This window comes from Mobula hypostoma, chromosome 14 (genome assembly GCF_963921235.1).
Source record: "Mobula hypostoma chromosome 14, sMobHyp1.1, whole genome shotgun sequence".
In the NCBI taxonomy this organism is placed as follows: Eukaryota; Metazoa; Chordata; class Chondrichthyes; order Myliobatiformes; family Myliobatidae; genus Mobula; species Mobula hypostoma.
The window spans coordinates 64,883,361-64,908,885 of record NC_086110.1 but is presented as its reverse complement, the minus strand read 5'-3'; the positions used below and the strand labels follow the sequence as shown (position 1 = coordinate 64,908,885).

At 43.8% G+C, this 25,525-nt stretch overlaps 1 long non-coding RNA gene across 2 annotated transcripts in view; it reads right to left on the bottom strand.

The window, feature by feature from the left end:
• Positions 1-3,386: 3,386 nt before the first annotated feature.
• Positions 3,387-25,525, bottom strand: part of LOC134356548 (uncharacterized) — a 44,688-nt gene continuing 22,549 nt past the window's right edge. For both annotated transcript variants that reach the window (XR_010020387.1, XR_010020388.1), the window contains one exon: positions 3,387-5,054. This is a non-coding gene — a long non-coding RNA (uncharacterized LOC134356548). The remainder of the gene's footprint in view (positions 5,055-25,525) is intronic.

Below are 25,525 nucleotides of genomic sequence, written 5' to 3'. Positions count from 1 at the left end.
ATGATTATGAGGACACACAGTCCCCTTTTATTGTCATTTAGTAATGCATGCATTAAGAAATGATACAATGTTTTTCCAGAATGATATCACGAAAACACATTGCAAACCGACTTAAAAACTAACAAAAAACCACATAATTATAACACTTTATTTTCTATGTTTCTATATAGTTACAACAGTACAAAGCAATACCGTAATTTGATAAGAACAGACCATGGCACAGCAAAAGTCTCAAAGTCTCTCGAAAGTCCCATCATCTCGCGCAGACGGTAAACCTCCAGCGCCGCCAACTTGCCGATGCAGCATCCCGGAAGCATCCGACCACAGTCCGACTCCGAGTCTGTCCAAAAGTTCTGAGCCTCTGACCACCTCTTTGACACTGAACACCGAGCACCATCTCTGCTGAGCGTTTCGACCCTGGTCCCGGCAACAGACGATACGCAAAGCCGAGGATTTGGGGTCTTCCCCTCCGGACATTCTCGATCGCACAGTAGCAGCAGCAGCGAAGTGGGCATTTCAGAAGTTACTCCAGATGTTCCTCTGTGCTTCTCACGGCTGTCTCCATCAAATCCGGATTGTGCAAGGCCCCCTAGTTACACATAATCGATATTCATTCGGGATGGCCGCACGCGCTGCCATCTTCTCCTCCCTCCAGTCCTAACCTACCAACCGGTAAGTATTTGGACCGTGAGAGCAAACCAGGGCACCAGAGGAAGTCCACACAGTCATAGAACAAACTCCTTACAGTCAGCAGAGGGAATTGAACCCGGTCACTGGTACTTTAAAGCATTGAGCACTACGCTGTCATAGCATCAGCCTGCACTGCACTTCCTCTGTAAACGTGGCACTTCATTCTGCATTCTGCTATTGGTTTACCAATACACTATTGTGATGAAGTGATCTGTATGGACAGTATGCAAAAAAAAAGACTTTTACTGTACCATGAGACAATAATATTAAACAAGTTACACTTTCACCCAAACATGGTTGTGACAGGGAACACCATGCCATTTGGTTTTCTATTTTCTCCTTGTATCTTCATCTTAGCTCTCAGCGATTTGGTTGCAGGGACACCCAGGGTCTGTGAGCATCAACACATTTCAATATCTCATCCTTTAAAAATACTGCTTTTATTCCCTTTCCACGAAATTGGATCACTTCATGTTGGTGTGGATAGTGGAGAGCTGAACCCGAGAGCGCCCCGTCATTCACAGCTTCAAAAACGCACATAACTCACTTATTCTTGCTCTCCATTACTTATCCATGCCCCATTCTTCAATCCCCATTAATCCCTCAATCCCAACTTTCATAACATCCCATGTGTTACCTTATCCAAAGCTTTCTGAAAGCCCTAATTGTACCACAGCCACTCTGTTCCCAATATCTCTGACTCCATCACACTGAGCACTGGATCCCCACAAGGCTGTGTGCTTAGCCCATTGCTGTTTACACTGCTAACACATGACTGTGCAGCCAGATTCAAGGAGAACCTGATCATTAAATTTGCTGATGATACCACAGTGGCGGGGCTCATCAGCAAAAATGATGAAACTATGTACAGGGAGGAGGTCAAACACCGAGAGAGCTGGTACAGGGATAACAACTGGATGCTTAATGTTACCAAAACCAAGGAGATGATCGTCGATTTCAGACGGTCTCAGCCTGAGCACACACCTCTCAGCATCAGTGGCTCCACAGTGGAGAGAGTGGAAAACATCAAGTTCCTTGGAGTGCAGATCTCAGACAATCTCACCTGGTCCAGGAACACCACTGGGATTGTGAAATGGGCCCAGCAGAGATTGCACTTTCTGAGGAAGCTTCAACAAGCATCACTCCCCACTAACATCTTAACTACATTCTACAGAGGCGTGGTTGAGAGTGTGCTGACCTTTTGCATCACAACCTGGTACTCCAGCTGCAGTGCTGTCGACAAAAAAGCCTTGCAGAGGGTGATTAGGGGAGCAGAGAAGGTTATTGGGGTCTCCCTACCTTCTGTCCAAGACCTCTTTCAGAGTCGATGCCTCCAGAAGACACGGTACATCATCAAAGACCCCTCACACCCTCTCCACGAACTGTTTGTTCTTCTGCCATCAGGGAAACATTACAAGAGCATCAAAACTAAAACCACAAGGCTGCTAAACAGCTTCCTCCCACAGGCAGTCAGACTGCTAAGTAGCTGCTCTACCTGACTCCGCTTTGGACAATTTTAACTTGCATTGGACACTTATAACTGATTTTAACTGACATGTGGCTGTTGTGTTTTACTATTTATTGTTATGTTTATTATTTAGTGTTGTGTTTGTTATGTTATGATTGCACTGCCCCTGAGAAAAGCTGTCTCATTCTGCCCTGCAGAGCTGATGTACGGTTAGAATGACAATAAAGTTTTTTGAATCTTTGAATCTTTGAATCTAAACTGGTTAAAAATCTCAAACAAAAATCAGTTCACTGAAAGTGACTCAAAATTCATCACAAATTTCTTCCACTCAGTAAATCATTTGTTTGATATGCCTTCATTCATATTGTATTTTCTCTTTCTCTCTGTCACTCTCTTCTCCCTCAGCATTTCTCTTCCTCTCTCCTTTTTCTCTCAAGATGTTGGTTAAGACCATAAAACCATAAGACACAGGAGCAGAATAGGTCATTTGGCCCATCGAGTCTGCTCTGCCACTCTATCATTGCAGATTTATTATCCCTTTCAACCCCATTCTCCTTACTTATCCCCATAAGATCTGACTTGTGAACATTGTGGGAATGCTATGTTGATACTTGTGTGCCAACAGTTCTTATTTTGCTTTCTCCCTGCAATATATATATTGTAAAGATATATTGCAATTGAAATTGAACTCCAGACTCCGAAGCCCCAAGCTGTAATTGTGTCTAACTGCTACGCTACAGTGGCGCCATTTTGTAATTCATTGTCTGTTATTTTAATTTTTATATTTTTAATATGTATTGTACTGTACTAGTGCTGCAAAGTAATAAATTTCATGATATATACCAATGTGCCAAGTGGTTAAGGCGTCAGCCTAGTGATCTAAAGGTTGCTGGTTCGAGCCTTGGCTGAGGCAGCGTGTGCGTCCTTGAGCAAGGCACTTAACCACACATTGCTCTGTGACGACACCGGTGCCAAGCTGTATGGGTCCTAATGCCCTTCCCTTGGACAACATCGGTGGCGTGGAGAGGGGAGACTTGCAGCATGGGCGACTGCTGGTCTTCCATACAACCTTGCCCACGCCTGGAGAGTGAAGACTTTCCAGGCACAGATCCATGGTCTTGCAAGACTAACGGATGCCTTATAGGTGCTGTTAAGTAATAACTTGACCAGTTGCAGGGAAAATGCAAGCACAACCTTGGACTGCTGTAGAGGCAGTATTGAGAACACATTCATGTGTTCTACAGAGGACATCCTATTGGAGGAATGACATTTAGTTAATAATTTACACAACTAAATGAAAGAATTGGATTTTACCAGGGAAAAAAAATTTGGATTTAGGCTGCCATCTAGAATAATTACCCCTGAAATTGAGAAATTCATCATATTCTGTACAGAAATGAGCTAATTTGAAGAAGAACAAGGAGCCCAGAGAAGCGAGTCTCAGTTAGTTCTTTATTTTAAGCGAGGCACGCAAATATCTCGTGGTAGCGTGATAACATATGCAATTCACATATTTATACAGAAAACCTGTAATGAATAATTTAAATGAACAAGAATGCTTATTCAAGCTATATATATATATGTGTGTGTGTGTGTATGTATATATATATATATATATATATATATATATGTGTGTGTGTGTGTGTGTGTGTGTGTGTGTTGGCACGTGGCCTGCACCCTGGAAACCTCCCAAGGCGCAAATCCATGGTTTCATGAGACTAACGGATGCCTATATAATACCAATGATGCTAAACCTGATTCTGATCTGAATTGCGGGCTGCCTCCAGCATATCCTTAGGTTGTGTCAATTGTGAACACAAGTGAGCCATTTCTCTGTATGTTGCTTGATTTATTACTTACTGAGACCAGGCGAGTAACAGGCCCTTTGAGCCACACTGCCCAGCAATTCCTGATTTACTCCTAGTCCAATCACGAGACAATTTACAACGACCAATTAACCTACCAACTGGCACGTCTTTGAACTGTGAGAGGAAACCGGAGCACGTGGTCACGGGCAGAGTGTACAAACTCCCCACAGGCAGCCGTGGGAATTGAACCCAGTCACCTATACTGAAAAGCATTGTACTGACCACAACGCTACCTTGCCATGGCATCGAATCTGAATCTGAGGCTTATGTCAGCATGGATGATCTGGGCTGAGGAAGCTATTTCTGTGCTGTACAACACCCTCAGTGTACAATTCTATGACTCTCTGCCCCTCTCCCTTCCACCCAGCTTAGTAAGTAATAAATAAACGTGTCCTTGATCTGAACCTGTTTACTGCATCGTTGATCCGAACCTGTTTACTGCATCGATGTTTTTGGTGCTGGTTATTAGACTTGATGTCTGTGGATTTAATCATCTCGTGCTTTTTATTTTCGCACCATCCCCTTGACAGGTGAAGGCTTTCCAATCATAACCGCTGTAAGAAAAAAGCATCAGTAATCTGACAGGGGCTCATAAATCAGACCACCTCCCTCTTTCTGACAGGGCCCCTGCTATTTTTAATTCCCACTTCCCCCACCAGCCGCTCCATTGCACGGACCCCAAGTGGGGAGAGCTTGGCGTGCCTGAGGATTCGTGGACTGCCGTTTAACAGGTGCAGCATGAGACAGGACAGGTTGCTGTAGGTCACAGACAGCTACTTGTATTCCTGTCACCCGAGATGTAGCAGGCCAAACTGCAACATCCACCATGTGATATTAAGTTTCATTGGCAGCCTGCCTTGGGGTCTTGTCATCAATTACTGAAGGAGAGTGTTGGTTTTCCAGAGTTAGATTCTGCGGTGATCTAAATCCCCTCACGACAGATGTAACAGTTTAGTCATCTTCAAGCCTGCTGGTCATTCAGCTCAGTAATTGGAGGATACCATTTCCTACATTAAAATTATGTAGTTCTGAAAAAAAAACATTCAAAACAGCAGGATCAGTAATGTTTCCCAGTCAGGTGGAGATTATTGCAAGGTGCCGTGAGGTACAGGCACAATGAAAACTTGCATGGAATAGCGTCAGAGGCACATAGATACAGATAGCCAACAGAGCATAAATTATACATAAATTATACAAGACAGTGAAGAGAGTGAGGAAAAATTCTGTGTAAAGGAAGAGGACCAGAGTGCACAAAAAAGACACAATCAGAGACAGCCATTGAGCACATCTACAAGGAAGGCTGCCACAACAATCACAAAAAGCAGAGGTCCCAGAACAGATCCCCGTGGAACCCTACTGATCATAGACCTGTAGGCCTAATGTGCTCCGTGTATCTGTGGGCTTGTGTGGGCAAGTCAATTTTGAATCGATGCAGAAAAGTTTTTTTTCTGGATCCCATGCCTCCTGACATTCTGAATGAAGCTACATGGGGACTCTTGGCAATCAGCTCTGCTCTCTCTGCAATGTGTTCCTTTCCGAGCAGATTTCCAATATCCCATGAGAGTTCTGATAAAGCAGTAACTCAATAAAAGTCAAGATTTAGGTTTATTTGTCATGTGTACGTTGAAGTTCAAAGTTCAAAGATTCAAACTACACTTATTATCAAAATATCTATGCCGTATACAAACCTGGGATTTGTCTTCCTACAGGCAGCCACGAAACAAAAACCATGGAACCCGTTCAAAGAAATATATCCAATGCGCACCAAGAACTCAAATCAGGCAAATGGCAAAAACAGAGCGATAAACACAGGATATAAAACACCAACCCACCAACCCATCATTGGAAGAGTCCAGGCATATTCAGAGTAGCTCAGTTCTGTTCAATCTTGTGCTGTGTTGTACATTAACTTCAGGCCACAGGGCAGCATCCATCATCAAGGACCACCACCAGCCAAGCCATGCTCTCTTCTTGCTGCTGCCAGTGAGAATGACGTACAGGAATCTTATGTCCCACACCATCAGGTCCAGGAACAGTTATTAGCCTTCAACCATCATGTTCCTGAAGCAGTGTGGAAATTATTACTCGCTACAACACTGAACTGATCTCTGAACGCAAGCTATAGACTCATTTTCAAGGATTCTACAACTCATGTTCTCAATTATTTATTTATTATTGTTGTTGCTGTTTTGAATGTACACAGTTTGTCTTCTTTTGCACATTGGTTACATGTCTGTCTTTGTAGTTTTTCATTCAATCTATTGTAATTCTTTGTTCTACTGTGAATGCCTGCAAGAAAATGAATCTCAGGTGACAGATATGTACTATCATAATAAATTTACTTTGAACTTTGAACGAGTGCATGCAGAGCAAGAGGTGGTCCACTACTGAGGTAGGATGAGGACTGTGCAAATCAGGTAAAGACCTGATGTTTGGAGGATATATAATCTTTCAATATTAAGCATTTAACCCCATCCCCTAAAATGTTTGCTCATATGCTATCTCGGTCTCGTGTCTGTCGGATGATTGGTAGGACTTGTTGTCTCTTGTGGATGTGTATAGAACTGTAAACAGTACTGTGCAAAAGTCTTAAGCACATATACTTTATATAATTATATATATTTTTTATCTCTCACTCCTTATGGGTGGTGTGTATGTGTATTTTTCCCTCAGTCTTCAGTCTTCTACGAGAGGCTTGGGAGCTTGAAGGCTGAGCGCAGTATCCTTGCTATTCCCAGTAGTGCGCTCTTCTGGACTGAGATCTCAGATGTTGTTCCCAGGATTCGTTGGAGCCACTCTCCCAGTCCAGGTGTCACAGCCCCAAGTGCTCCTACCACCACCAGGATTACTCTAGTTTTAACTTTCCAAATCCTTTCTATCTGCTCTTTCAAGCCGTGGTATTTCTCCAGCTTCTCATATTCTTTCTTCCTGATGTTACTGTCATTGGTGATTGTCACATCTATTACTATTGCTTTCTTCTGTTCCTTGTCCGGTATCACTATGTCTGGTTGGTTGGCTGTTACCTGCTTGTCAGTCTGTATTTAGAAGTCCCACAGGGTCTTAGCTTTGTCGTTCTCCACTACCTTCTCGGGTGGTTCCCATTTGGACTTGGGAGTGTCCAATCCATACTCAGTGCCAATTTTCATGTACACAATACGTACAACTTGTTTGTGCCATTCAGAGTATGCTGTCCCTGTATATGCTGGATGGTTTCAGTGGATCTTGGGTCTTGTCTAGTGCAATAGATCTCTGCTTCTATTGCTCTTGTGTCTAAGACTTTAGCACAGTACTGTCGTAATTTTATGTATTGCATTGTACTGTTGACAAAAACAAAAAAAAAACAAATGATATGACATATGTGAGTGATGATAAACCTGAGTCTGATATGTGTCCCTATTGTGGACTGAGAGTGGGAAGGGGGCAGGGAGAGGGGTATCATGGTTGGAAAAAGGGGAAAGGAGAGGGGAGGGAGAGGGAAGCACCAGAGAGACATTCTGTGATGATCAATAACGCATCTGCACCACCCTCCACCCGCCCCCGGCACTCCTTCTCCGCCACCTGTCCCACACCCCTCCCGCAATGCTCCACCATCTTCAACATCCTTTGCTCCCACTAGCTTTACAAACTCTCTCTCTGTTCCACGTTGACAAATACAGCACTGTGCAGAAGTCCTAGCCACTCTAGCCATACTTATGCGCCTAAAACTTTTGCACAGTGCTGTACCTATCCAATCTTCTCTTCAAGCCAAAGTCAAATTAATTATCAAAGTACATATACAGTACATTACCATATACTAGTGTCAAAATGGTTGCTGCAATGTAGCTAGTGTGGTAGTGTAGTGGGTAATGCATGTTGCTTTCGCTTTCAGCTTCCACTGCTGGCTAGAAGTTTTGCAACAAGGAGAGCGGAATGCGTAGGTCTCTCCCTGCCAGTACATAGCCTCTCCACAGCAAGCCTCCTCGCTGGGGACACACGGAAACCAAACTCCTTTCAGACTCGGGCTGAACTACAGAGGATGGGGAGGAGGTCTGGCCCCTGCACACGTAGCATACAGGCCCACCAGTGTGTGGACTCGCCCTGGTGCTCGTGAACCAGATCCCTGGCAACGGGTGTACAGACCCACTGCCTTGTGGGCAGCCTCAGAAGGGATGAAGGCTACAGGAGTAAACCCAGACAGGAAATCTGGAGTGGATCCCCGAAGGTGGCTGGATGTCATTGAAGATCCCTCCGGCAGTTCCTGCAGCCAAGCTGGTGTCAAACGTATTGCTTCATAAGCTTTCCTTTGGACCTCACAGGTAAGGCCGAGAGGGGGATCTTGACAACTGGGAATCTCAGGATCTTCATACCTTCCGCCCAGGCTCATGATGATGATCAGCATCACCCATTGTCCTTCGAGACAAATGGATGCAAACCACTACCATATACTACCTCTTACAGACATTTACACAAAAATAAATACAATAGAATTTATGAAAAAAAGCTGTACGTAAACAAAGACTGACAAACCACTAATATACAAAAAAAGACAATCTGTGCAAAGAGAATGATTAACACAGAGAACTTGAATTGTAAAGAGTTTTTGAAATTGAGTCTGTATATTGCAAATTAACTGATTCACCACCTCCGCTAGCAAATCACTCCACACTCGCACCACCATCTGATTGAAAAACCTCCCCTTCTGGTACCCCTTAAATATTTCACTTTTCACCCTCCAGTTCTCAACTCACCCAACCTCAGAGAGAAGAGTCTACATATATATTCCATCTATATACTCCTCATATATTGGAGAGGGTTCAGTGAAGATTCACGAGAATGATTCCAGGAATGAAAGGGTTACCGTATGAGGAATGTCTGGCAGCTCTTGGTCTGTACTCCCTGGAGTTCAGGAGAATGAGGAGAGATCTCATAGAAACATTCCAAATGTTAAAAGGCCTGAATAGATTAGCTATGACAAAATTATTTCCCATTTTAGGGGAGTCTATGACAAGAGGGCACAACTTCAGGATTGAAAAACATCCATTTAGAACAGAGATGTGAAGAAATTACTTTACTCAGAGCGTGGAAAATCTGTGGAATTTGTTGCCATGAGTGGCTGCGGAGGCCAAGTCATTGGGTGTATTTAAGGCAGAGATAGATAAGTTCTTAATTAGCCAGGGCACCAAAGGGTATGGGGAGAAGGCAAGAGAGTGGGGATGACTGGAAGAATTGGATCAGCCATGATCGATGGGCCGAATAGCCTACTTCTGCTCCCATATCTTATGGTCTTATGGTCTTATAATTTTGTATACTTCTTTAAAATCTCCCCTCCTTTTCCTGCACTCAAGGAATAAAACCTTAACCTGTTCAACCTTTCCCTATTCAAGAGGCTAGTGAAGAACTTTCTCCACATCACTAGAAGGGGACAGCTCAGGGGACAGCTGAGTAACCACACTCAGCAGATAAGGTGACACCCATCTGAGTACCTGCTAAAATGCGTCATCTCCAGCATTAAACATGCCACGACCAGCCTAGGCAGTGAGCTGCTGAAATGAGAGACTAGTCCCTCGATGATGTCACTCAACCTTGGATTGGCTGCTCATGATAAATATAACACCCAATTCACACAAGTCACTTAACATGAAATAGAGAGTTTAGTATCCTCACAGTGACCTGAAGAGCGAGTGAAGAAACACTATATTTACACTGTTCTCTTTCTTTATCTTTGTCTTGCCTCTTTTTTCTCTTCTTTCTTACCTCTATATCCGTTTCTCCCTGTCCACACTTTTGCCTTTTAATTTTTCCTCATTCTTAAACTCTGTCTCTTTTTTTTTCTCTTCCTATCTTTGTCCTTGCATATCTAAATGTCAGAACAGAAGAAAATTGGTTGCAGGTTTTATTTCCATGTGGTGCAACTCTCCAGTACTATGCAAAAGTATTAGGCACATATATGTAGCTAGGGCGCTTAAAACTTTTGTAGCAATTTTATGTATTACACTGTACTGCTGCTGCAAAATAAAAACTGATTTCATGTTTGTGATGACAAATCTGATTCTGATCTAGGTCTCCATTGCAGACTGAGAGTGGGAAGGGGGCAGAGAGAGGGGAATCACAGTTGGGAAAGGGGGAATGGAGAGGAGAGGGAGCAGGAAGCACCAGAGAAACATCAATAAACCATTTGTTTGAAATCAAATGTCCTTGCCTGGTGCCTCAGGGCTGGGTGTGTCCGCACCCTTGCCACCCCACCCCTGGCACCCCTTCTCTGCTACCTGCTCCACACCCCTCCTGTGATGCTCTACCCGCGCCATTCTCAACATCCTTTGTTCTCATCCGGTTTACAAATGCCCTCAGCTGCACATTGACAAATACAGTACTGTGCAAATGTCTGCGGCAAAATGGCTATGTATATCCCACCCCATCATTCAGTTTGATGGTGTCAGATCTACACTGGAACCAACTGCCCTACTGTGCCAATTCCTCATCACCTTCAATTTCTCGAGCTCCGAGGGAGTCTGATATTGAAAGTCCAGAAACACCCAATGACCCCAGGTTACATCACTTATGACGCGACCCAGCACATCCTAGAATGTATCTCAGCATCTATCTCCACCTTAAGTGTATCTAAATACCTGCCCTCCACCATCCTCCAGGATGGAAAACTCCAGAGGTTGTCAATCTTCTGAAAGAGGAAATTTCTACACACCTGAGGTTTAAATGACTGCCCCTTTATTTTGCAGCTATGTCTTCTAGTTTGTGACTCACCCCTAGAGGAAACATCTCAGTATCTATCCTGTGAAACTTCAAGACTGTGCATGTTTGAAAAACCTCATCCTCATGTATTAGTGATAATTTTTCAAAACTCATTAGATTCTGGACTAGTTCCTGAGGATTGGAGGGTGGCTAATGTAACCCCACTTTTTAAAAAAGGAGGGAGAGAGAAACTGGGGAATTATAGACCAGTTAGCCTAACGTCGGTGGTGGGGAAACTGCTGGAGTCAGTTATCAAAGATGTGATAACAGCACATTTGGAAAGCGGTGAAATCATCGGACAAAGTCAGCATGGATTTGTGAAAGGAAAATCATGTCTGACGAATCTCGTAGAATTTTTTGAGGATGTAACCAGTAGAGCGGATAGGGGAGAACCAGTGGATGTGGTATATTTGGATTTTCAAAAGGCTTTTGACAAGGTCCCACACAGGAGATTAGTGTGCAAACTTAAAGCACACAGTATTGGGGGTAAGGTATTGGTGTGGGTGGAGAATTGGTTAGCAGAGAGGAAGCAAAGAGTGGGAATAAACGGGACCTTTTCAGAATGGCAGGCGGTGACTAGTGGGGTACCGCAAGGCTCAGTGCTGGGACCCCGGTTGTTTACAATATATATTAATGACTTGGATGAGGGAATTAAATGCAGCATCTCCAAGTTTGTGGATGACACGAAGCTGGGTGGCAGTGTTAGCTGTGAAGAGGATGCTAAGAGGATGCAGAGTGACTTGGATAGGTTGGGTGAGTGGGCAAATTCATGGCAGATGCAATTTAATGTGGATAAATGTGAAGTTATCCACTTTGGTGGCAAAAATAGGAAAACAGATTATTATTTGAATGGTGGCCGATTAGGAAAAGGGGAGGTGCAACGAGACCTGGGTGTCATTATACACCAGTCATTGAAAGTGGCCATGCAGGTACAGCAGGCGGTGAAAAAGGCGAATGGTATGCTGGCATTTATAGCGAGAGGATTCGAGTACAGGAGCAGGGAGGTACTACTGCAGTTGTACAAGGCCTTGGTGAGACCACACCTGGAGTATTATGTGCAGTTTTGGTCCCCTAATCTGAGGAAAGACATCCTTGCCATAGAGGGAGTACAAAGAAGGTTCACCAGATTGATTCCTGGGATGGCAGGACTTTCATATGAAGAAAGACTGGATGAACTGGGCTTGTACTCGTTGGAATTTAGAAGATTGAGGGGGGATCTGATTGAAACGTATAAAATCCTAAAGGGATTGGACAGGCTAGATGCAGGAAGATTGTTCCCGATGTTGGGGAAGTCCAGAACAAAGGGTCACAGTTTGGGGATAAAGGGGAAGCCTTTTAGGACTGAGATTAGGAAAAACGTCTTCACACAGAGAGTGGTGAATCTGTGGAATTCTCTGCCACAGGAAACAGTTGAGGCCCGTTCATTGGCTATATTTAAGAGGGAGTTAGATATGGCCCTTGTGGCTACAGGGATCAGGGGGTATGGAGGGAAGGCTGGGGCGGGGTTCTGAGTTGGATGATCAGCCATGATCATAATAAATGGCGGTGCGGGCTCGAAGGGCCGAATGGCCTACTCCTGCACCTATTTTCTATGTTTCTATGTTTCAATCTTCTAAGCTCCAAAGAATGAGGAATATTGTTTTAGAGTTAAGCAAATGGAAGAAGTGCTTTATCTTCCCATTCACCTCCTCCCTCACCTCTGTTCAGGGCCTTGAACAGTCCTTCTTAGTGAGGCAGCATTTCACCTGCAAATCTGTTTAAGCTGTCGACTATATCCAGCACTCCTGATGTGGCCTCCTATACACTGGTGAGACCCAACATAGACTGGGGAACCACTTTGCTGAGCACCTTTGTTCTGTCCACAACAAGCAGGATTTCCCACTGGCTAACCATTTTAATTTCAATCCTCACTCCCATTCCGGCATGTAGGTTCATGGCCTCCTCTACTGCCACGATGAGGCCACTCTCAGGTTGGGGGCGCAATTCCTTATATTCCATCTGGGTAGTCACCAATCTGATGGCATGAACATCTATTTCTCTAACCTGGTAAATTTTACCCCTTCCACTTGCCTCTTTTTCCTTACCCCTCTCTGCCCCCCTCATACCTCTTCTCTTCTCATCACCTGCCTATCACCCTCTGTCTGGTTAGCCTTCCTCCTTCCCATCCTCCCATGGTCCATTCACCTATCAGATTCCTTCTTCTTCAACCCCTTACCTTTCCCACTTATTACCACCCGGCTTCTCTCTTTATCAACTTCGCCACCCTCATGACGTCACCTATCACCTTTTAGCCTGTATTCCTTCCCCTCCCCCCACCTTCTTATTCTGGATTCTTCCCCCTCCTTTCCACTCCTGATGAAGGTTCTCAGCCCGAATTGTCAATTGTTTATTCTTCTCTATAGATGCTGCCTGACCTGCTGAGTTCCTTCAGCATTTTGTGTCTGCTACTCTGGGTATCCAGCATCTGTGGAATCTCTAGTGTTTTAGAATTATGATGTATTTGCCTGTCCTTAGGTTTAGATTACGTTGGAAAGTTCCCTGGATACTATGTCATTGTGTAAAATGTGGGATATGTATTCCTTTTGCAGGTCGTCACAGTCAAAAATTTGTATGAGGCCAGTCACACTTCACATCAAACTAAATGCTTTTAAGGTCAGCACAGGGAAAAGTTTCTCTTTATTTTCTCTGTGATCCTAACATTTCTCTTTCTTTCTCTCTCTATCTGTCCCTCTTTCTCTGATTTGGGTGGCCTACACATTTAACTATCTTATGCTGGTTTCCCTCTCTCTCACCAGCTGTCTCTGTCTCTTTCTCTGAATGTGTACCTCACTCTTGCTTGCTCTCTCAGTTTATCACTTTCCACTACACTCTCCTTTTCCCACATTCCTTTCTTCTCTTTCCTTCCTACTCCCTCTGCTCTGTCTCTTCCCTCCTTACTCCTACACTTTGATGACCATCTCCCCATCTCTCTTTCTCTCACTCTCCCTTTCTGTCTCTACCTCCCATTCTCAACTACTCCACTTATTTCCTTCTCCTCCTCACTGTCTCTCACCCCTCCATATTCTCAATCTCTTGCTCCTCCCAACCCCTCTCTCTCCTACCCACCTTCCCCCTCTCCTCTCATCACCCTTAAACTCTTTTCTCCCCATCCTCTGATTCTCCTCATGACCCGCTCTTTCCTCCCCACCCCCTCTCTCTTCCCTACCTTCTCTCTCTCTTCCCTTGACATCCTCAATCTTCCTCCAGTTCCTCTGTCTCGCTTCACGACCTCTTTCCTCATCAACCTCTCTATCTCATTCTCTCCCTCACCCTTTCTTCCCCCCACACTCTCTCCCTCTCTTTCTCCCCCCTCTTTTATTCTCTTCTGCCCACCTTCTCCTCACCCTTTCCCCCTCCCCATCCCCTCTCCCCACCCACTTTTTTTTCTCCTCCATCCCCTTTTTCTCCACCCAATACTCTCCCTTCTTGCCACTCTCCCTCCCCTCCTGCCACCCTCTCTTCCCTCCCTACCCTATCACCCTTCCCGCCCTGTCTTCTCTCCCTCCCCTCCTCATCCTCTCTCCCCCTCCTCTCTGTCCTCTCTCTCGCTCCCCTCCCTGCCCTCTCTTTCTTTCTTTCTTTCCTTTATTGAGCCTTAGAGAGCCTGTGCTGTTCCTTGTTCGTTTCTCAATGACATTTGGGGTCAAGTTTAGAAGGTATATTAGTTCCTATAAAAAGGATATATAACTTGTAATAATAGCTCTTTAAAAGAGTGTACAGAGAAATTTCTTAAATTGACAAAATTGTATAATCATCGTTCAGTGCACATTCAGCTCTGGACTCTCTCCCAGGTTAGGTGAACTAATGAAATTCTAATGGTGATGATTAGCCTTTTAGTGAGAGATTTCTCTGCTCAGCAGCCAACTGACCTTCCTACTTAATCAAAGACCTGAGCCTGTGCATCTGAATTTTACCAACAGTAAGGTACAATCCTGTTTCAGCAGTGTCTATTGCTTGGGTTATTTGCTCATGTAGCCTCTGTTCCGTGGCCTCTTCAGTTTCAGATTCGGATTTATTTATTTATCACATGGATATATCAAAACATACAGTGGAATGCACCATTTGTTTAACAACCAACAGAACCAAAAGATGTGCAAGGGGTAGCCGGCAAGTGTTGCCAACATAACATGCCCACAAAGCTCGGCAGAAGACAAGCACAACAAAGCACAATGTAACAAGTGACAAAGCAACAACAGCTAAACGAGCCGCTTTCCTCCCTCCCACACAGCTACCCACACACAGAGAAAACCCTTCAACCTCCAGTGAACTTGCGGACCTGCAGACAATGGGCCTCCGATTTCCCCAATAAAATCTCAGACTCATAGACACAGGTATTCAACCTTAGACCTTTGGGGTTCAATCTTCAACCCCAAGACAAGGCTATCACGAACGCAAACATCGGACAAGCCGATGATGGGACCCCAAACCCTAGGCCTCTAACTCTGGCCATGCAGATTCATGTGTCCAGAGAGTCACCAGCCTTCGTGCCTCCTGCATGCACAGGCATGAAAGGAGGGCATGTCCTAAATGCTGAAGGTCCTTTAAGATAGATGCCACAATATTGAAGCACGACCTTTTGAAGATGTCCTTGATGAGGGGAAGGCTTGTGCCTGTGATGGCGCTGACTGAGTCGACAACATTCTGCAGCTTCTTGCGATCCTGCGCTTTGGCTCTTCCACACCAGGAGCTGGTGCAACCTGTCAGAATACCCTCCAAAGTTCAAAGGACATTTGTGTCACTAAATACTGCAGTGCAACATTCACTTTCTTGCAGGCATTCACAGTAGAACAAGGAAGTACAATCGAATCGGTGACAAACTGCACACTAAGACTGACAAACCGTGCTCTTACAAAAGAAACAGGCAGTAATAAATAAAGAAATGAGAACAGAAGTTATAGAGTCTTTGAAAGTGAGTCTGTAGGTTGTGATCAGTGATCAGCTCAGGGTTGAGGTGTATGAGGTTGTCCACACTGGTTCAAGAGCCTGATGGTTGAGGGTTAATATCTTCCTGAATCTGGTGGTGTGGGACCTGAGGATCCTGCCCCTCCTCTCCGACATCAGCAGCGAAAAGGAAGCATGGCCTGGATGGTGGGGGTGCTTGATGATGGATGCTGTTTTCCTGTGGCAACGCTCCACATATATGTACCCAATAGTGGGGAGGGCTTGTCCTGTGATTAACTGGGCTGTATCCACCACTTTGTGTACGCTTTCCACTGTACATCTGTGAAAATGTGCTACAGTTTTTGAGACATATCTAGCTAGGGTGCAAAAGACTGTTGCACAGTACTATTTCTCAGTGGAGAGCGAGTTTGTTCACCTAGTGGAAGGAAAGGATGTTGGGAATAGCAGGGGTGGAGTGCTGCAGGAGGGGTGTGAGACAGGTGGCAGAGAAGGAGTGCCAGGATGGAGATGGCATGAGTGCAGACACACCCAGACACCAGACAAGGTCATTTGAATCCAAACAATTGGTTTATTGATCATTATAGAATGTCTTTCTGGGGCTTCTTACACCCTCCCCCTCCCTTCCACTTTTCCCAATCATGATTCTCCTCTCCGTACCCACTTCCCACTCTCAGTCTACAATAGAGACCCATATCAGAATCAGTTTTATCATCACTCACATATGTCATGAAATTTTTTTTTTGCAGCAGTAGTCCAGTGTAATGCATAAAATTACTACAGTACTGTACAAAAATCTCATGCAACCTAGCTATATAAATGAGCCTAAGAGCTTTACACAGTACTGTATGCTGTCCTTTAATTCTGGCATCTTGCACAGCCCTTAACTAGTGCTGTGAAGCATTAAGTGATCCGTAACCTTACTGTGCCACCCCTATCCCTGGGTCTGACTTGGTTATACTGTATGTACAATGTACCATGTACCCGTGAAGACATTGAAACCACAGTCAACAGCACTATTATGTGCTGCAGTCAACACCAATCTGAATGGATACCGTAGAACAATCAATGTCATCCTTAGAGTCTCTTATGACGACAGACAACACAGATCTAAGTAGCTCTTACTGCAGACATACGGGGGACAATGCAAGGTCACGTTCACCACTGAATGCTGAATGGCTGGTCGTTCTCATAAACAGATGGTGTGCAGCTGCTCTTAGCGCAGGCTGCTCAGTATTAGACATGTTAAGATTATTGGACTGGGAAATGTAACAGATTTTCTTTCATGGTAACAGAGAGCTCTTTTGTGTGCCCATCAATAGTGTGCCAAACCAGTTCGAGTCCAGAATACCTGGCTGGTTGGAAGTTGCAACTTCTTGGGCAGCATAGTCCCAGAATAACCTTGGGATAGGTGGATATCATTGAATCTCTTGGTCCTGTTCGCTTTTCTTTTAGATTATGGCTGTACTATGCTTGTGGCTTTATATTGACTCTCATGCACTCAGTTGGCAAAGAGATAATGGATTGCTTTCATCAAAGACATCATCAAGGACATCCAGTATCCAGGCTATATCTCTTCTCATTGCTGCCATTGGAAGGCTGCTACAGGAGCCTCAGGATGCACACCGCTAAGTTCAGGAGCAGTTATTACTCTTCAACCATCAAGATTCTGAACCAGAGGGGATAATTTCAATCAACTTCACTCACCCCATCACTGATCTGTTCCCATAACCAATGGATTCAGTTTCAAGGACTTTTCACCTCATGTTGTCAATATTTATAGCATATTTATTGATAACTATTATTTTGTTTAATTCTTTTATGTGAATGCCCACAAGAAAATGAATCTCATGGTTGTATATGGTGACATATGCTGTATGTGCTTTGATAATAAATCTACTTGGAACTTTGAACTTTGAGCAGTTTGACCCGGAGTTTGACTGGGATCAGCTGCTTTGCTGTGGGCATGTGCAGTTCATACGGTAGGTGTCCGAGGCAAATAGCTCTCCTCTTGACATCTCAAACCTTTTGTCCTAGGTTCTCCTCTTGACAAAGTCTGTATAGCTCAAACTCACTGAGTATGGCACCATCTAGGGCAGGGCAGCCTGCTTGATCGGTGCCTTAAACTGTCAACCACCCTGCACAGTTATTCATGCCAGCATTGACTGAGAAAGGCACCAGTGAGTACCACAGTGAGGCTACGTCCAAGAACACACACCAGCATCTCCAATTCCTCAGAAGGCTAAGAAAGTTTGGCTTGTCCCCAGTGACCTGCACCAATGTTTATAAGTGCACTATAAAAAGCGTCCTGTCTGGGTGTATCACAGACTGGTATGGCAATCGCTCTATCCAAGACCACAAGAAATTTCAGAGAGTCATGAACACAACACAGTCCATCAGGAAAACCAGCCTCCTCTACACTGACTCTATCGACACTCCTCACGGCCAATGTAATCAAAGACCTTTCCCATCCCAGTAATTCTCTTTTCTCCCTGCTTCCATCAGGCAGATGACACAAAAGCTTGAGAGCACATGCCGACAGGCTGAAGGACAGCTTCTATCCTTCTGTAATAGGGCTTTTGAATGGAGCTGTTGTGTGATTAAGATGAATTTTTGTTCTTTCAATCTGCCTTGCTGTGACTGTTGCAGTTTATTGTTTACTTACACTGTAATAACTGTTACAATATATTTTACATCCTGTTTTGTTTTCTTTCATACTATCTCGATGTATACAGATACATGGAATTATGGATGACATGCAAACAGAAGACTTCCACTATATTTCAGAACACCTGACAATAATAAACCAAATACCAATTATCTACAAAATGTAGTGGATACTCACTTAAACTTCTCCAATAGTGCAGAGTAGGGCAGGGTAGCGGTTAGTGTAATGTTCTACAGCGCCTACAGTGGGGGAGTCCAGTACCAGAGGGCACAGCCTCAGAATAGAAGAATGTCCATTTAGATTAGACATGAGGAGCAATTTCTTTAGCCAGAGGGTAGTGAATCTGTACAATTCATTGCTATAGATGACTGTGGAGGCCAAGTCATTGGGTATGTTTAAAGTGGAGACTGATAGGTTACAATTAGTAAGAGCATCAAAGTTTATGGGGAGAAGGTAGGAAAACGGGGTAGACAGGAATACTATATCAGCCATGAGGGAATGGTGGACTCAATAGCTGAATGGCCTGATTCTCCTCTTACGTCTTATGGTTGGATGGTCTAAGGAGGACCAAGTGTAACGGCAAATTGGAACATTGAGTTCTTGTAGAGCCTGCACCAAGCCTCAGTGCATCCTCTGTATGACCTCCTGCAGCCTGGAATCAGCCAGTTGGTAGCATCACTCTGTAGCAGGGCTTCCCAACAATTTTTATGCCATGGACCAATACCATTAAGCAAGGGAGCAAGGAATCCATGGACCCCAGGGTGGGAACCCCTGCCTAGAGACCTGTGGGTTTCAGGCAGACCAAAGCGCATTTTCCACTGAGTTAATGATCTGCCTTAGCCAGCTGGTGGTGTGGTGGCACCAGCACCAGACTTTGAGGCAAATGGTCCAGGGTTCAAATCTGGCCAGCTCCTTGCATGCTTTCCATCTGAGCTGGGTTGAGCGTCGAGCTAACAACTCATTCTCACCAAAAACAGGCAAATGCTAAGGAAACAGCAAAAAATGTCACCCTATGCATGAAGCAGTGATCTGCCAGCAGCACAATGTGTGTGTGTGTGTGTGTGTGTGTGTGTGTGTGTGTGTGTGTATCTCTCAGCATAGCCCATAGATCAGACAATCCTCTGTCACACTGCTGCTCAGGATGAACTGCCTCCACACTTTCTCCGCAAGCCCACAGTCCACAAAGAGGTGAGCAACCATCTCGTCCCCTCTGGGTGATGGCCCAGACATGTGAGAAGGATGTGTCTGGGAGGGCTGCTCTCACGATGGACGTGGGATACTTGTGGAAGGAGCTGCAACCAAAGGAGAATATTGAGCAGAGATATGTTGGTGCTGCCTCTCAATTTTTCATCCGCTTCCTTAGTGAATGTTTGTGAGGCAGAAGTAGATTTTTGATATGGATTGGGAGGTTACTGGGAGTTAGGGATGAATGAGGAATTGAAGATAGAATAGCGGGGTAGAAAAAGGGCTGAATAGCCTAATTCTGTTCCAATCTCTTCTGGTCTTATAGCCTTATGGCGACAGGAGAAGACACTCATTTTCTTTTGATGGTTATGGAGGAGAAAAAGTTGCATAAAACATAGCATTACCGTACAAGGCTTTGAAGAAGTCTGATAAGTAATTCCTAGGGGGTGACCATTGGCTAGTGATTAAAGCCTGGATTTGCATTTGTTGTCTCAATCAGAATATTTTTTATACTGAATAAGCCGGGGTGCTAAAGTACAACAATCACTGTTTGACATGTCACGGTCTAATTATATTAGCAGTTTATTGACTCATCCAATGTTTGACCACTGAAACATTGCAACGTTGACCTAGAGGGCCATTGATTTTGTTAATTCAGTGATCATTAAACTGTCAAGACATCAGTAGGACAGTCTGAACAGTTTGTCTCTTCTGTTGACTGGAATACAAAGAACTCATCCATGTGTTTGATGAAGTCAGTGATGACAACCACTATATGACCATCAATGACGTTTCAACAACATTAGAGAATGGATTCCCAACATCTCTATTTTGGTTTTGTAACTGTGCTGAGGAAGGTGAGGGATCAAAAGTAGAGTGGTCTGGAATTTTCTCTTTGTTTGGCATGTGCAGAGCCTGGATTCCCAGACCATCATCTTTCCCAGTAACTGTCAAAATCCTTCCAAAAAATGTGAAGGGGGTTTTGATTTTCAAAGAGTCCAGAGCTACACAGCACAGAAACAGGGTTTGATGTCCACCAAGTCCACACTAATTATCAAGCATTTAACCCTACAAGAAGGCATCATTAAAGACCCTCTACATCCAGGACAAATCCCCTTCTCATTGCTACCATCAGGGAGGGAGTATAGGAGCCTAAAGACACACACTCAATGTTTTAGGAACAGTTTCCTCCCCTCCACTATCAGATTTCTGAACTAGTTCTCACTTCTTGCAATACTTATTTATTTTTTAATAATTCTTATTGCACTTTATAGGCTTTTATGTATTTTACTGTTCTGGTTCCTTAAGGTTGTTATAACCGAGGGTGGTAATGGGGACAATCTCCCACTAACTTTAAATGCTCCCAATGGCATGCACCACTAGTAGCCTCTGACAACCAAGTCCAACTCCTGACCATCACTTGCAGTTTATCTACTAACACCCGTAAAACCATTTCTACTGACAGGAGAAGGGGTAAAGGTGGATACTGGTGCCTTAAAACCAGTTGCTTCGGGCAGATGTGGCTCATCTGCCGTGGTTGTCAGCTCACCTAGGAAAAGGAAACCTCTGATTTCAAACATTCACTGCCTTGTGGCTATACCCACTCATCAGGGAAGGTATTGGGGATATGTCCTGAGGGGAAAATCTGGAACTGGAGTCCCTAAGGCAGTCCTACTTTGAGATCAATGCTGACTGGCAACTCCCACGGTGCTGCTGGTGCCAAATTGTATCGGTCTCTGCCATTCCTTTGAGTTCATCAGATTCGTGGAGAGGGGGAGCTTGCTACATGGGCGACAGCTTGCTCTCGATATTGTACTGCCCTGGCTTACATATCCAGACAGCTAGGACGCAAGATCTATGTTCGACCCTGATCGATGGAGGCCTCAGATGCTATCCTGCTACTGTGAAAAAACAAATTTCATACATACAGTATGTCTGCGATAATAAAACTGAGTCCGATTCTGGTTCTACACTAATCCCATTTTGAAGTCCCCATATCCTCATAATCTCTCTGCAGGTCCTAACATTTGCAGTGCTTACACACTAGGGAGCAATTACCAGTGGCCAATCCATATATTGTTGAGATACAGTAAGAAACCAAAGCACCCAGGAGGAAAACTCCGGGAGAATGTGCAAACGCCACTCAGACAGCACGGGAGGTTAGCACTGAACGTTGGTCACTGGAAAGGTAAGTCAGCAACTCTACCAACTGTACAGATGTTTTATTCCCTGCGTCTGCTTGAAAGTGCACTAGGTTGGAGAAAACTACCGATACTGTATAAGAGGCAAATAATTAACTCTGGATAGCTCCCTTGAACCCTTTGCATTCTGGCCCACATTAGGAGTGAAATTTCTATTTGCAAATTGCTGTTAAAGAAATTTGAAGTGGAAAGCTAGTGTTATCTGTCTAACCTCCTGATCAGAATTTTATTTTATCAGATACCTCAGAAACATTGGCTGCCTTTTCTTGTCTTGGTCAACTGATAAGATGAATAATTACTTCATTGAAGAAGGGGATCAGGTTCTTGATTCAACTCATTCTCTGATTTATGGTTAAGAGAATGCTATTGTACCTATATTGCTACAGTCCTGGCTTTTCGATTTGATTTGAAGACTCTGCTTTCCGGTGAAGGCCTGTTAACTTGAAAGGGGCTATGGCATCTAATGCAAAATAGAGAGATAAATTAATATCAATATAGACTACAGCCATTTTATGTAAAAAGTGTATTGAAACAGCAAGGCATGTGGCCTTGAGTGAGGAATGACCCAAGGTTTGGCCAGATTAAGTGCCAGACCAGCTTGAAAAAGAGGTGAGGGATGGGTCAGTGTTTAGTTCACTGCTCCGCGAGGTTTGCCGGTCCCTGTGCTGAACTGAGGCCGTGGCCTGCGACTAACAGACCACTAGATCGTCTGGGACTGGTTTCATGGCTGTGGACTCACTGTTGTGAACTTCAGGTTCTAAATGTTATTTGCTTATTTTATTGTTTGCACGATTTGTTTCTTTTCCTGCACATTAAGTGTTTGACGGTCTAATTTTAAAAAATAGTTTCTATTAATTTTCTTTGTACTATGGCTGCCTGTAAGGAGATGAATCTCTGGGTTGTATATTGCATACGTTCTTTGATAATCAATATATTTGAAGTTTGAAGAGTTTCATTCTACAAATGTTAACCTATCTCCCTTGTGCAGTGAGTCTTGTATTCCCTTGAATTTCCAAGGTAATCCACGTTAGTTAGATATGGCTGAAAATTGAATCCAACTATCTGTAGCCAAGTTTTTTTCTGAAAACCATCAAAAGAATTGCATGCCCACATAGTGTTTCTGCTGTCTTTCTGACTGCTCGATTCAAATCATACAGTTAGTAGCACTGAACCCAAACACAGCAGACAGCCTGACTTGACATCGTGCTGGTTCTGGCTTATGGAATGAGAGGATGCAGCTTCTCTGAGCAGGCTAAGCAACCTCTGTGTCTTTCTTTCCTTCAGTCTCTTCCTGGAGAGATTTAGCTCTTCCAGACTGGGTTTGAACCAGAGAAGTGCTACATGTGACTGACATACTCCAATCAGCTGTAGGTGTTACTCTGTTAGAAGCATTTACTTCAGTGCTCTTACATGAGATCTGTCCTATTGGTAATTTATTTAAGACAAGTAAAGAATAAACTGCAGGTTACTCAGTTTGGTAAAATGATAACTGATTGGACAGACGTTCAGTTCACAGTTACTCTCTTAAATTCCTCAGAACTAGATACTGAATTTGACTATTGGTTGAAATCATTTTTCGGACTTCTTTCTCTTCTTCTTCTTGGGCTTTTATGTCCCAGTGGAGCGTAGGCCACTGATGACCTCCCATTTCCATTGCCAAGGTCGATGGTATGGTTGGATGTTTTTCTTAATGTTTTTTATAATTTATTGTATCCAGTGTATAGGTGATTGACTAATACAGCTTAGCCAGAGCCCTGTTTTACCTATTTCTACCTCTCACAACGTGGATGTAGATTTGGACTTTGTCTCTATGCTGCCACAGTCCTAGCTTTTTTGTCTTATGGAAAGGTAATTAGATTTGAAGTCTGTCTGAGCCTGCTAATTTAAAAGTGGCTATTGCACCTAATAGTCTTCCTCCCTCTCTCCCCCTTCTTTCTCCCCCTGTCTCTCCCTGCCTCTCTCCCTCTCTTCCTCTCCTTCTCTCTCTTTCTCTCTCCCCCTTATTCTCTTTCTCACTTGGGGTAGTCACACTTTTGTGTTTCAAATGATTTGTCCTTTTCTGTCATTTTTTAAAAGTAATTGTTATATTGACAACTTCACCTGCGGTAGGATAGACCATTCTCTCTGCTCTCTCGTCCCTTCTAGTCTCTGCAATTCTCTCTGCTGCAGCCTTGAAGGACTGTTTGAGATGGTAGCGAGTGTTCTAAATTCTGCAGCATGTGTGAAAGCTCTACCAAGTTATTTTTGCTCCCTCCCTCAAAGGCTTGATATGCCTTTGTTCATATTTTATTTTCTCTCTCTCCCTTTGTCACTCTTTCTCTCTCTTTCTCACTTTCTCTCTTTACTTCTCCCTCTTTCTCCTTCTCTTACAATCACAGATTTCTAAATATCAAGAGAATTGAGGGGCATGGGGCAGAAAATGGTTTTGAAATTAAAGATTTTCCATGATCTTGATAAATGGCAGAACAAGATCAAAGGACCAAGTAGCCTTAGTCGTCTCCTAATTCCTATGTCCTTGTGTTCTGTAAGTGCGGACACGAATGAGAATGGTAGCACCATTATCAACTTCATCATTGTGGGTGGGTTACAAACAGAAATAGAAGAGCTTAGCACATTTTATTTCTGGATACACAATAGGAAAGAAGGAGGCAATCTTTATTTCCCATTCCTTAAATAATCGCTTCAGTAATATTTCATCAGGCACGGCAGCGGGTGCGGTGACAGTTCAGATCACTGATCTCAGCAGGCTTAGAGGTTAGGTCATTGGAAGAAGTTTCGTTTGTCAAATTAGCTAGGATTTGAATGAAACCAAAACGTTTTAGCACCAGTCCTGATGTCCCCTCTTTATTCCACCTCCCTAACCAGTGCCTGACCTGCAGAGGTGGTCACTCCAACATTTTGTGTGTGTTGCTCAATGTTTCCAGCATCTGAAGATTCTCTTGTGCTTAGGATTTTAATGAATGCCTACCTTCCTAATTTCCAGCTTATTCCCTCTGCGTGAATGCAGAGTCTTGATTTCTTTACTTCCCACTGACCCATCCTTTCTTTCCTCCCCATCTGCCAACTTCTACACTCCCCTTCTCTACCCAAAGTAATTGACCTAAGGTTTCAGATACCCCACAAACTAATGGTTACCTCTTGCTCTATGCACTGGTGTGGACAAAACCTCTCTTCAGCGAAAAACTTCATTTTTTAATTCCTTCTTGATCTAATAAAGAGGCATTGATCTTACGTGCTAACTGTTGCTGTCTGACCTGAATATCCTCAACATTTCCTGCTTTAATTGCAATTCCCCTTACCTATGGTACTTAATATTTACTGTGACCTGTTTATGATAGTTGTGTGGACCTGCCATTCAAGTTGGGGACGTTTTCACGGTTCAACATTCAAGATTATTTAATGTTCAAAGTAAATTTTAATATCAAAAGTACATATACATAGAAAACATAGAAAACCTACAGCACAATACAAGCCTTTTGGCCCACAAAGATGTGCTGAACATGTCCCTACCTTAGAAATTACTAGGCTTACCCATAGCCCTCTATTTTTCTAAGCTTCATGTGTCTATCCAAAAGTATCTTAAAAGACCCTATTGTATCTGCCTCCACCACCATTGCCGGCAGCCCGTTCCACACACTAACCACTCTCTGCGTAAAAAACTTACCCCTGACATCTCCTCTGTACCTACTCCCCAGCACCTTAAACCTGTGTATAAAATACAATCCCGAGATTTGTTTTCTTGTGGGCACACTCAACAAATAATAACCACAACAGAATCAAT